The following is a 13,526-nucleotide window of genomic DNA, read 5'->3' as shown; positions in this document are numbered from 1 at the left end:
TCCTAAACGCAGTGTAATAGACTGTAATTTTAGGCAGCATTTAAGCAAATATTACTGATAAATCAATAAAGTTGCTTATTTTATATATATTTATATATTTATTTTATTTTTTTTTGGCTGCATTGGGTCTTCGTTGCTGCTGTGGGCTTTCTCTAGTTGTGGCGAGCTGGGGCTTACTCTTCATTGCGGTGCACAGGTTTCTCATTGCAGTGGCTTCTCTTGATGCGGAGTACGGGCTCTAGGCGCACGGGCTTCAGTAGTTGTGGCTCGTGGGCTCTAGAGCACAGGCTCAGTAGTTGCGGTGCGTGGGCTTAATTGCTCCGCGGCATGTGGGATCTTCCTGGACCAGGGATCGAACCCGTGTCCCCTGCATTGGCAGGTGGATTCTTAACCACTGCACCACCAGGGAAGTCCTAAAGTTGCTTATTTTAAAAGATGAAAAAGTTGTTTCCATATTATCTGATGTCAATCAGTTTTTCTCTCTGGTCGAAATTTTATATGTAAAACTCGTAGAATAAGGCAAAGTCATAAATGCTTTGGACCTTGACTGCCAAAGTCGGCCCTGTACTACCATAAAATTACTTTTATATGTAAAAGTCGTAGAAGTCCTCTGCCTACTATTCAGTGGTTTCAGATGGTAGGCTTTAACGTAACAACTATGAGATGTTGGGCTATCATAAAAACCAGTTCCTCAGGGAACACCTAAATTTAGTACTTCTTTTTAATGGTAGTGAAAGTCTCATTGAAAGAAAAAACAACAGGAGATTGTTAGGTACCTCTTACTGCCTAGTCCTGAGGGATAGGGAGTTGATGGGGCACCTCTTTAGGTCTAGAGACCTGTTCTTTGTGGACTCAATGTAATGTCAAAGCTGGAAGGCTTCCTCCTCTGACATGTAAAAAAACCTGACACTCTGAAGGTTCAAGTGATCTATGTACAGCAATTGACAGGGCTGACACTTACAATCCCAGCCTTCTAGCACCTGGATTTGGCCTTCCTTACATACTGATCAAGGATTGTTTTCTGTCCTGGGAGAACCCTGGACCTATCATGACCCCAGACCTGGTCTAAGGTGGCATTCTAGAGATGGTTGAGTTAGGAATAGGTCTAAAGTAGGTTGAAATTGGTCCCTGGGTCTCTCCCTCCACTTCCAAAACTGTCTAAGGATTTTGAGGAGGCCCAGCCGTCAGAGGGTACACTAGGGGTAGTATTGTATATCCAGTAAGATTTTGGACATGACCTACCTGGCATGGCCTCATTGGAGATTGAATACCTGAATTATACCAGCTGTTGCAGGTGAGCTCTCTTGGTTGGCAAGAGAATTTCCTTTTCTTTTTTAATGCAAATCATGCTTTCGTTTTAATATAATATCGACCATTCAGCCTTGACATGATTTAAAATGAATGTGGCTAGTTTTGCCTTTGAATATGTGTGTAGAATAACTTAATTGACAAGCAGTCATGAAGTTCTCCTTGAGGCTGATGTTATCCCATCATTCAGAGACCCATTTTGGTTAATTTGTTTTTTCATATAGTTTCTGGTGGGAAAAATGCATTGCTTTCCTACTGAAATTAACTTGATTGAAATGTCTTAGACCTTGTCATTTTCCAGCAGCTCAAGAGGTTATTTCCCAAGTGTTTAATTTTTTAAGTACAGTGTATATTAATTTAACTGCTACTTTCTGACATTCATCATTCCATGAAAAATTATCAACTGCATGCATTGAACAGATTTTTATTTACATTCCAAATTCCCATTCACTGTAGGGTTTATTTAACTTTGAAGATATCATGCAAATTTGATAAAGATGAGGTTTTTAAAAACTTGTACCATTTATTGATTTGCTAAATATAATTTTCACATTTTCTTTAAAGTATTCTATAATATATCTTTCAGAAGGAAACACTTAAAGAGTAATGCAATCTACAGGAACTGTTCAATCAGAAATAATGAGTGGAGAGGTCACTTGTCAAGAACATATTTTTTGAAATACTTACATTTAGGGGTTTCCAGTCTTCGAGGTAAAAAGTTCTGCCGTGAAAAATATGGACTGCATCGGGCTTCTGAATTCTGTACAACATGTCACGATTTTTGCTCCTGGGCTAAAGTTAGAAAGTAAAATAAAATGTTCTTTGTCCATTTAGTTATCCTTGACTCTGTGAAGTTCTCCAAAGTAATTACTGGTGACCACAATACCACCTACCAGCAAGAACAGCATTGACCCTGTGCCAGCTGCCTTATTGCTGACCACAGCTGCTCTTGACTAGAGCAGATGTTTCTCCTTTTGCCTTGCCAGTAAAATTTTATTGAGCAGTTTTGCACATAGAGAGCAGTATACTCTGCCTGAAGAGCGGCCAGAGATCTTAGCCACCTTGTACAATAAGGTCAGATTTCTCCTCTCCACCATGAGGTCCCCACTCCTAGGTTCTGTGCATCCTACTTCCCAGGCCTCGGGACTTGTAAACTGCAGTCCTCTTGGGTTTGCTTCCCTACCCACCCATGTAATTTTCCCAAAGAAAATAATGTTGGAAGAGCAACCACACTTGTGGTTGCAACTTGCTGCTTTAAAAGGCTGTCACATTAGAACTTTGCTTCTACCAGTTGTGGGTTTGCAAAAAGGAGTTAGGGTACTTTGTTGGGATGTTTTGTTAGGATGCTTTTCTGAATTTTTCCACATCTCTTCGGTTTGGATGTTGACTTGGAAATCTCTTTTGAATTAGCTAGCTTCTTTTGGAGAGTTTTCTGCCTTCCTGAGCACTTCTTGAATCCTTGCCCCATGAAGGCAGCCAAGGGAACTTCTTCTGATTGTACGTATCAAGGATGGCACCCTGTTTGAGTCTGAAAGTTGAAGCACTTTAAAGGCCTGTATTTTGCTTTGGATGATTTAATACAGTTTCCCTGTGTTCCTTGTCCAGAGGTAAAGGAATAGATTTTTGAGTTGAAGCTGATACTACTTTTTTTTTTTTAATGGAAATCTAAAGGACCACTCCCTGTAATGATTCCAGCCTATTTCCCAGGACCTTTTAAAGAAATCAACTCATAAAGATAATGGCAATTGAGATTGTAAGCCCCAGCTTGGCATGAATTCCCACAGAGCCTTGGGCCTAGGGAGGACAGGTAAGATATAAGATCAGAGGGTAAAGGCCATATGGTGAGAATTTGCCTGCCTTGTGCTTTTTTAACAGGAAGTGGCCCTGACCTGAGTCCCTCAGTGTTCATTCCAGGAGTGTGTCATTGTGGAAATTTATCTAGCCAGCTCTGTGGGCAGATGACCAATTCTGATAGCCTGATTTTAAGGCTCCTAACACATATGATACCAGGACTTCATTGAATATTCTATTTAGTCCATATTAGGATACATAGGTCAAGGTGAGTGATTACTTTTAGATCTACAGGTCAGGAAGTTTGAAGCACATTTAATGCTTTAAACTACTTGGAGTAGTTTAAAGTAGTAGTATATTCTCAAATACTTGTAACACAAAACTTGATTCTTCTTTGATCTTAAAAAGAGGAGCTTTTGTATATTCTTTTGCTACTTTCTCTGCTACTCCTGTAAAAATTTATTTTTAAAATAAGAGCCTTGAAAGCAATATCAGCACTGCTAGACTGGGTATTTGGCACAGGACTCGGGCTTTTTTTTTTTTTTTTCATGTTCCCAGAGCAGAGCACTCTTTAAACTAGGATGAGAAAGTTAATTTTAATCCTCCAAAGGCTTATTTGCTAGCACAAAAGGTCATGAAACACACCCAAAAACTATATTGCTGAGATCTTAAGGAGAGAGATCTCGGCAGCAGAGATGGACTCCAGTATCCCAACATAGAATTATGTCCCTGGCTGAAGAAACAGTTTGTTTTAGACTTCCCCCTCGGTCCAGTGGTTAAGACTCAGCGCTTCCATTGCGGGGGGCACGGGTTCGATCCCTGGTCGGGGAACTAAGATCCCGCATGCCTCATGGCACGGCGAAAAAAAAAACAAACAAAAAAAACCAGTTTGTTTTAGGAGCACCAATTAATGCAAAAATGACTGAATGGAAGGGCTTTCCCTTAACCTGTCTAAGGGAAACTCTTGGTTTCACATTGTTTCATCCCAGAAGAGAATTCTTCAGAAGTGGTTATAAAATAAAATGGTGGTAGAAGAAGTTATTTCCAAGGATGTTTAAGTAGCTGTTCTCTGTCCAATCTTTTTATAATTATAACCACTTGATCTATGATCTGTCAAAAGAGAGAAAGACTTGCCATATCTAGCTGGTAGACCCCCAAGAGTATGAAAATAGGATGACCCAATTTTTCAGAGCTTTCTTTTGAGCTGATTTTTTTAGGTTATTAAAATGTCACCTGCCCCAAAGATTAAGAATCAGAAATTGGGGACTTCCTTGGTGGCACAGTGGTTAAGAATCCGCCTGCCAATGCAGGGGACATGGGTCCGAGCCCTGGTCCAGGAAGATCCCACATGCCGCGGGGCAACTAAGCCTGTGTGCCACAACTACTGAGCCTGCGCTCTAGAGCCTGCGAGCCACAACTACTGAGCCCGCGCGCCTAGAGCCCGTGCTCCGCAACAAGAGAAGCCACCGCAATGAGAAGCCTGAGCACTGCAATGAAGAGTAGCCCTCGCTCACTGCAACTAGAGAAAGCCCGCACACGGCAACAAAGACCCAACGCAGACAAAAAAAAAAAAAATTTCAGTTTTGATACATTTATAAACAACTGCTCCTTCACATTGTGGATTCTGACACATTATGAAAATCGGGCCTGCTGAGCCATTGCAAGAATTCTCAATATATTGTGCAAGTTTTGATGGCAAGGGAACTGAGAGGAAGGCTTGTTTTTCATAAAAAAAAAAAATTGCTTTAGAAACTAAGGTTGTAACTGAGCACTGCTCTGTACTGTATCAAGCCATAATATCCAGTGAGTCATGAAGACATTAGGGAAACACTGGAGACATCATAAGAAACATTTGAGTTAATGTTTGGGATAAGGAAGATGACTATCTCTGAAAAGAAACTGAAATTAAAGGGCACATGGTCCCATTTTCAGATGACTAAAGGAAATTCCTTCCAGTGATGCTTCCTTTACTCACCGGTGGTCATCCTGTAGGTGGTGAAGAGCCAGATAGAGAACTAGAAACCAGGTTTCTAAGCTCCCGTAGGCCATGAGACCTTGGGTAAATAACTTGCCCATGTTGGCTTCAGTTCCTCACCTGAAAATGAGTGATGGACTACGTCATCTCCATGGATCCTTCTGGTCGAAGCAGTCTCTATAAGTCTGGTTTTTGAACATTGTGTTATATTAGATGTTCCTGGAAAGGTTTTATCATTTGTGACTACCACTGTGGTGCTTTGTGTCACTGGGAGTACTTAATACTCGGACCACTCAAGAGACAGTTTCCTCCTGGCCAGGAATCCAGATGGCCAAATGCCCCCATCCCCCGGCCCTGCCCCAAGAAACCCTTAGCTCAGAAAGGTCATTTCATTTCCTGTGAGCCTGTGATTCAGGTTTATATCACTGGTCCAAGAGCTGGGCACCATTTGTCCATCTGGAGGGTGGGACAATGGAGACCTCAGCCCCTCAGACTCTGTCAAGTGACCTAGCCTTCCAGGGAGTTGTCAGCCTGGTGACAAGCTGGTGGAGAGCCCAATCCTCTGTTAACTTCAGGCCTAATTCTAATGAATTTGGGATTCCTTGCTGAAAAGCAAACTGGATCTTGGTATGTCCAAGACTCTGCCCTTGAAACCTCTGGGCTGATGACTGATATGTTAGTCTCTTGGGACAGGGCTGTACAGTTGAGAAAAGTAGCAAGAGCATCAGATCTCCGTGGGTCATCTGGCCCCCATAAAAAAGCAATAGCAAACTGGGAAAAGGCTAGACTGCACGGTTCCCAGCTATACTGGATTATTAGACAAAGCCTCCCACTCCATCTTTGTTTATAGAACTCATTTTCAAGAACAAGTGTTTTATAGTGAGGTGGAGGTTGTTAAGAAGCTATTTATAACGGAAGATCTCAAATATGTGAGCCCTCTATCAAGCTTGATCTAAAGGAACTTTGCATGGGTGGCAGTTTAGGAGAAAAAGGGAGAAAAGGATAAGGAAAAAAAACTAATAAAAATAGCTGAGATCACTCAACAGTTATCAAGAAACAGATACTACAGTTTTATAACACTAAGTACTAAAAGTATATGCACTCTTAAAAGGCAATTAAAACGTATGCTCTGAAACTATAAAACATTTTCTTTTCATCTGCAACATAGAGGGCAGATTACAACACATTAATAACGTTTTGTTTAGAGTTCAGTTTCTGATGGTTTCCAAATGTAGTCTGTGTAGATTAACCAGAAGGAGTCCAGTTCCCTTTTTTAAGAGCGCTTGTAAAGGAAAGCAATGTGGTAAGATTGTTATGAAAAGAGAGTGTATTTAGGAAATAGCACTTAGCAGGGTCTCTCTGAATGGCTGCCAGGTCAGGAAGCTGAAGTGCAAGGCTTGGCCCTTGTTCAGCCCCCCCAGTTCCAGCTCCTTGACCACACAGTACGTCAGGAACATGTCACAGGCCAGCCAGGAAGACTCGGCCCCACCCATGGGCCAGCTTGGCACGGCTGCTTTCACATAACCCAGGGCTCCAGAGGGGCCAGAGGCAGGCATTCCAGGGCCACGGGAACATGCAATTTTTTAAAATAGAAATGAAGAACTTAAAAAAAAAAAAGCCTGGGAATCAAACAGATGCTGAGTCCTTATGGAACATGGTCCCTCATGGAGAATGTCAGAGCTGAAAAGGGCCTTAAAGGTTATCTCATCCTCTGCCCTTGTCTTACAGACAAGGAAATTGACTTGGCTTAACTGCAGTGGCAGAGTCAACATGCAACCCGTAGCTCCCAGTTCTCAGTCGGCTAAACCCACTGGCTCCGCCTCAGTGGGCTAAGTCTTCTCCCTTGGGACCTCTGTCCTGTCCTTAGCATTCTGCGGTGCTGTGTAGGAGCCCTGTGGACCCCCTCCCCCTTGGATCTTGGCAATTCAATGATTTGTTGCTGTATCATTTGCTCCTGCTACTTGCCTAACTGCTCTGTGCCTCAGCCTCAGTTTCTTCATCTGCAAAATGGAGATAATATCAGGGTTAATTCGTCATAGAGTTGTTACAAGGATTGACTGAGTAAATAGATGTGACGTTTCTAGTGCCTGGCCCTTAATAAGATCTCAATAATGTTAGCTGTTATTATCATTAATAATAGCATTGATTGGCCTTATTATCAATACTATCATTGTGATGTCATTGTTACCACTGTTGTTTCGACAGTTGCTAAATCAACAGTCACCCTCAGGAATTTGGGCCTGGGGGGGTGGGACATGAGCTGTATCACTAGGAGGCTGTCAGACCCAGGATTGAGGGGTCATGAATACCTCTGGGCTGGTGCTTCATGAAGTCCTACCATCAGATTCCAGCTGAGGAGCAGAGGTTTAGAAGTGGGTTGTTGTTTTTTTCTTTGATTGTTCTTGATGTTTGTTTTTGTTTTGCATTTTTAACTTTGTTATGTACTTTCAGTTGAAAGGGACTTTGGGGATGATTGAGTGATTATATATTACAGTTCAGTCTCCTCAATTTACATGTGGGAAAACTGAGGCTCAGAGAGATAAAATTTGCCTTATGTTTTGCTGCCCTAACTTCACAATTGCCTGGAGCTCTTGTCTTATTTATATATAAAAGAAGGACTGGAGGAGAAAGAGCCTAAGGATAGTACCCACAAGACCTCAATCCTTTAGCTTTTCTTCTACATTAGGCCCACTGGGACCCTATTAAAACCCCAGTTGTGACCTTATTCCTTAGCACAGAGACAACCCTAAAGAAAAATTCAAGAGAGCCAACCCCTTCCTTAGGTATTAGAGAACAATCCCTGTAAAAATTAAGTGGATTTTTTTGGGCGGGGGGGTGTTTTGCTTTGTTTTTTGTGCTTCATGCTTTTATTTTTTGGATGTTTGTTTTTTATTTAAAGCCTTGAAGAGACTTAACCCTGTTGGGCTGCTACTGCCTCACCCCAAGCAGTGTCTTTTGAGGCCTCATGTGGTACTACCTGAAAGAAGACTTACTTTCTCAGTTGCTTTAAAAACTGTGAGAAGCACATTTCTTTGCTTAACATAGGCTCACTGGTTTAAAAAGTAAAATTACTTTCTTAGTTTATGCATCAGTTGTCTTTTCCTTGAGCTTTTTTTTTAATATAAATTTTATTTATTTATTTTTGGCAGCATTGGGCCTTTGTTGCCGCGCGTGGGCTTTCTCTAGTTGCCGCGAGCGGGGGCTACTCTTCCTTGTGGTGCGCGGGCTTCTCATTGTGGTAGCTTCTCTTGTTGCAGAGCACAGGCTCTAGAGCGCAGGCTCAGTAGCTGTGGCACGTGGACTTAGTTGCTCTGCGGCATGTGGGACCTTCCCGGACCAGGGCTCGAACCCTTGTCCCCTGCATTGGCAGGCGGATTCTTAAACACTGCACCACCAGGGAAGCCCTCCTTGAGCTTTTATCTCTCCTAAGCCCTAGTGTCAAATCGGTTTTCCTGTTTTTCTAAAATGATTGACCAAGTAGTTGGTAAGATTAGAAAATTTAACTACACTGCTTTAAATAGCAGGTAAGTATAGTATTTGATTGCTGGAAAGGTCTTGCATACTTACCAACAACAATACTACAACAACACTGATTATTATTTACCTAGAAAAATCAACCATAAATTCATCCCAACTCTCAATAAGAATATTTTAGCTTTTCCCTTTTAAGATTTTAAGCTCTGGGATTGCCTGGCTACATTGAAACACCTGGTACCTTCCTCTTTGGGACTCTTTTTAGTTTCATGAATCTAAATTTGTTCTGAAGGCACTGAAGCAGCTTTTCTAAGAGCTGTAATTGTCACAGAAAGAGCACAAAGACTTATTGAAGTTTCAGATTTTGCTCTGTTTGGAGCTACCAGAGATTGGAACCGATTCTCCATCCCCATCTCTGCCCCAGAGTTGGATGAAAATATCAAAGCTTTCCCTTCTCTGATGCTTGTCGAACATACCCTTCCCAGCAGCTAATCACGTTCCTAGTTTTCCAAAGAGCAAAACCAAATGTCAAGAGGTGACTCTTCATCTCAAGGTCGTCTGACAAGGTAAGAAGAGAGCTTGGATGAGTGCGCCCAAGTTTCTTTCCCTTATAGCCTCCAAAAGACATCCATGATACACTTCCTTTAGTTTCCACATCCCACTTTCCTACATTTCTTCTTAGTTTGGCAATGTCTGGAAAGCATCGTGGGAAACTGGTGGTGACTTCCAGTGGTCAGAGATTTTGAATATCATCAGCACCCATAAGCCTTGCCATCCTTCTCTAGAACCCCAGTGGGCACATCATTGCACCCTGTGGTGTGAGTGAGGGCCCTGGAATCAGAGTAGACTTGACTTTGTGCTTCTTGGTAGTTGGCTTAAGTGCCAACTGCATGTATTGAGTGAAGCTTTTCCATCAGAATGATCATTTTTTGGAAGACTTTTCTAAACACTTTTTTGCTTGACCACACCGTGTGTAGAGTTTTGGGACTAAACATTTGCTGATTGAGCTGCTCATGTGGAGGACCTTACCACAGCTTTCTTTCCCTGAGCTATTTATAGTAAAGTCCTGGCAATTTGTTTATACGTTCAGTGAATAACACCTAATAAAATAATAAATGGATGGCATTTGACTCTGAGGAATTTGGGGGCCTTGCTAGTTTCCTTGGCAAGCTACTTACATGCAACTTTGGTTCTAGACTTGAGGGATGGGAGATGCCACATTATCCATTTTCCCCTGAAAATTGAGTCTGATCAAACCAGAAGCTTATTTTCTGAAACTCCAAGTCACAAGTATATCATATTTATTTTCTGACATTAATCTTTACTTTTTACACTTAGTAAAATGTTTCCCGCCCATTGCCAACCTCTACTCATAGTCATAGGCTAAACAGGCTAATGACTCGTTATATAATTGAGGCCTCTTTTTTAACATGGAAGTGCTGTGTTTCAAAGTGTCTTCAAAGTGACCCTGAGCTGGACCAGACGACATGGGGTCATTAAGCCTTCCTTCTTCAAGCCAAGTGGTAGTTTCTTTTTTCATGATTTCTTTAAATAGAATGTCTTTGTCCATGGAGTGCTATGCATTTGAGGTTGATGCCCACTTCTTGCCTTTAAAACCATTGAGTCTGGGGCCTGGAGAGAGATGAGTAGGATACAAAGGTGAACAAGAGACAGAGCCACACAAGAATAACCATTACAAAAGGGACTCTTCTCAATACTCTGTAATGACCTATATGGGAAAAGAATCTAAAAAAACAGTATATGTGTAACTGATTCACTTTGCTGTACAGTAGAAACTAACACAACATTTTAAATCAACTATACTCCAATTAAAAAAAAAAAAAGAAAAAGAAATGTTAAAGAGAAAAAAAAGGGACCTAAGGGTTTTAGGGTTGTTTGTATCCTGTGGCACAGGAACCCAAGGTAATTTCCTCAGCCTTAAACCCAACCCCCAACCGCTACAGATGGTCTTTGTTTTTGTTTTAATAAATTTATTTATTTTACTTATTTTTGGCTGTGTAGGTTCTTCGTTGCTGCGAGCAGGCTTTCTCTAGTTGCGGCAAGCGGGGGCTACTCTTTGTTGTGGTGCACGGGCTTCTCATTGCAGTGGCTTATTTTGTTGCAGAGCACAGGGTCTAGGTGCGTGGGCTTCAGTAGTTGTGGCACGTGGGCTCAGTAGTTGTGCCGCACGAGCTTAGTTGCTCCGTGCCATGTGGGATCTTCCCAGAGCAGGGCTCGAACCCATGTCCCCTGCATTGGCAGGCAGATTCTTAACCACTGTGCCACCAGGGAAACCCCTGCAGGTGGTCTTTGAACAGCCTACAAGTAAGGGGTGGGCCTTATAACTGGAGTTATGTGTGTCTTTGAACCATTTCTGGGGGTGAACTCAAATTCTGTTTAGGTATTTTCTCTACCAAATCAAGAATTTTGGATTTTTAAAAATTTTACGTAATGCTTTAGTTATAGAGCATTTCCCCCTTTTAAATCTAAACCTGTGAGATGCATGTTGTCATCCCCATTTTGCCGATAAGGCTTAGAGAAAGAAACTCATCTAAAATCACATTGCTAATAAAGGCCAGAACCCTGGCCTTCAACCCATGTCCTCAGTCATTCCTTCAAGAAAACTTTTTACCAAGTGACCTTCCTTTGAATGGAAGACTTCAGTGGCCCCAGGAGAGTCTTTATGTATCCCCAAATAGCAAATAGTTTGATCATGTCACAATATTTTTCCCCTCAAAAACTTTACTGAGTGTTGTCACCTTCAAATAATAGAAATCCAGATTCATTAATTTCTTGTTTAAGGTAACACAGTGTAGTGGGGGGAGCATGGAATTGGGGAGCAATCAAATAATTCAAATATATGACTGTTCTGCCATAAATGTGGGACTTTCGCTTAGCCTGTTTCTTCTTCTATACAAATGTGAATAGCAAACCACCTCAAGGGAGTCTAGATGAATCTAGATGAAATGACAGCACAGTGCCTCATATTCACAATGATAAACTGGAGTCTCCCTTCCCATTTCCACTTTGGTTCAAACTGATCTTTTCTATCTGACCTCCTGCTCCTTGCTTAGATGAACCCTTTGCTTGTGCCGAATTTAATTAATGGGTTGGCCAGAAAATTCATATGAACTTTCTGGCCAACCCAATATTTATCATCTCTTGAGCATGCCTTCCACCTGGCCACCTTCAAATTTTTGTGCACATTGTCTCCTTCCTCTGAAAAGCCCTTCTGTCATCAGTGTCCCTTTGTACACGCCTATAGAAGTTCTACTCATCTTTCCAATTTTAGATCAAATACCATTCCTCCTCGTAGCCTTTTCTGCTGCTCACCCTTTCTGCCATGATTTTCTAAACAGGGGATTTATTGATAATAATTTTAGTTGGCTCATCTAATGTAACGAGGACTGGTATACACTCTCTTTAGTTTATTTGGGAAGCCAAGTGTTACTCTGTGGGAGAATCACAGAACACTAGCTAAATATTAACTGACTCTTCCGTCCCCTTCCAGCATATGGATTTGTATTCGTAATTCCCTCTAGATAAGATTTTACCGTCCCTCTTAATTTTATTAATCCATTCTAAACTGACAGATGTTGCAGCAAGCCTTGAGCTCTTGGGGATTCTTATTTCATTTCTGATTAAAGGATGTTTCCTTCTTAAACCCAAGGGTCTAAGTATACACTGCCCTTCTCTCCTAAACAGCTTATTTGAATGTCAGAAGTAACCCTGTTATTCTCTATCAGATACTGAAGAAGATTTCTGGTAGCTGAGCCCCTTCTAAAATGTTTCTTTCTAGCAGACAGAAGAGTGGTATGGGGGTAGATTAGCAGTAGTACCTTGGTACTTTGTAGTTGCTTAGTTAACAGTAGTACGATCTTTACTTTTTATTTACATTGGAAGAGGCTGGAGGCAGTAAGCAGAACTCACAGAACTAATCTGTGTTAATATCTCTTCTTCTCAAGGGCACGTAGAATTTGAGAACACTGAAATTCAGCCAGATAACGACCCAGAGTTATGGTCAGTGTTCTGGTATGGTTTGTGCTTTGCTCTGACTTTAATAGCATAGCCGTTGTCAGTTCCTATCCACAGAAGCTGAGAACATCAGATCATCTGTTTAACTCTGGAGACGCTGAGGGTGGCCGAAGTCATGGTCCATCCTTAGGTTACTGGCTAGTGTGTGAACTGCTGCTCCAGAAGACAAGTTGTCAGCGTAAGAATTTTAATGAAGCCATTTAAGTTTTCTACCCATGGGAGCTGGTTCTCTTGTTTAGTTCCCTTTCATCAGCCTACCAGCAAGAAGAGGCTCATGTTCTTTCCCAGGGCACCAGTCCTGGAGCAGGCAGCTGTCCATTACTGGCCCGGGACAATCATACTGGAGATCTCCCTGACACCAGACACTGGCTATCACTTCTGCTCCCCTGTTGGCTGATCCCCACGTGCTCTTAGGGGCACCTGAGGTCATCTTTTTCCTTAGGAGGTGTCGCTCTGTGCCATCTTTACTGTAGATAACTGTGGATTTGCCGTCTATCACTTTGGATTGGCAGTAGCTACCGTTTATTGAACTGTGTGACTTAAGCACTGGGCAGGTCGCTTAACCTTGATTGTCACGAGTCCCCCAAACAACCTTTTAAGGAAGGTATCATTACACCCATTTTACAGATACGTATTGGGGAAGTTAGGTAACTCGGTCAAATTACTAAATGCAGAAGCCGAGACTTAACTTCAAAGCCCCATTTTTCCACTCTGTTTACAAAAAGCTCAAAATGCCCCTGAAACTCTGAAATCGCTGTGGCCTTTCACACTAACATTACCAGAAATTCCCGGGACGTTAATGTAGTAATCAGACTTGAATGTGTAGGGGCATTAGCTAATTCAAAAGCAGTGGATGTCCACCGTTTTGTAAGAAAATCCAGAGAAGCCCAAGTACACTAGAAAAATTCAAATTGAAAAGCTTAAGTAAAAATATTCCTTTGAA

The 13,526-nt window shown here is 41.8% G+C and overlaps 1 protein-coding gene across 9 annotated transcripts in view; it reads left to right on the top strand.

Annotated features, from left to right (window-relative positions):
• Positions 1–13,526, top strand: part of BCAS3 (BCAS3 microtubule associated cell migration factor) — a 575,869-nt gene that overhangs the window by 450,850 nt on the left and 111,493 nt on the right. The window lies entirely within an intron of this gene.

Source organism: Balaenoptera ricei, chromosome 20 (genome assembly GCF_028023285.1).
Source record: "Balaenoptera ricei isolate mBalRic1 chromosome 20, mBalRic1.hap2, whole genome shotgun sequence".
In the NCBI taxonomy this organism is placed as follows: Eukaryota; Metazoa; Chordata; class Mammalia; order Artiodactyla; family Balaenopteridae; genus Balaenoptera; species Balaenoptera ricei.
The sequence above is the reverse complement of the archived record's forward strand: the minus strand, read 5'-3'. Positions and strand labels throughout refer to the sequence as shown.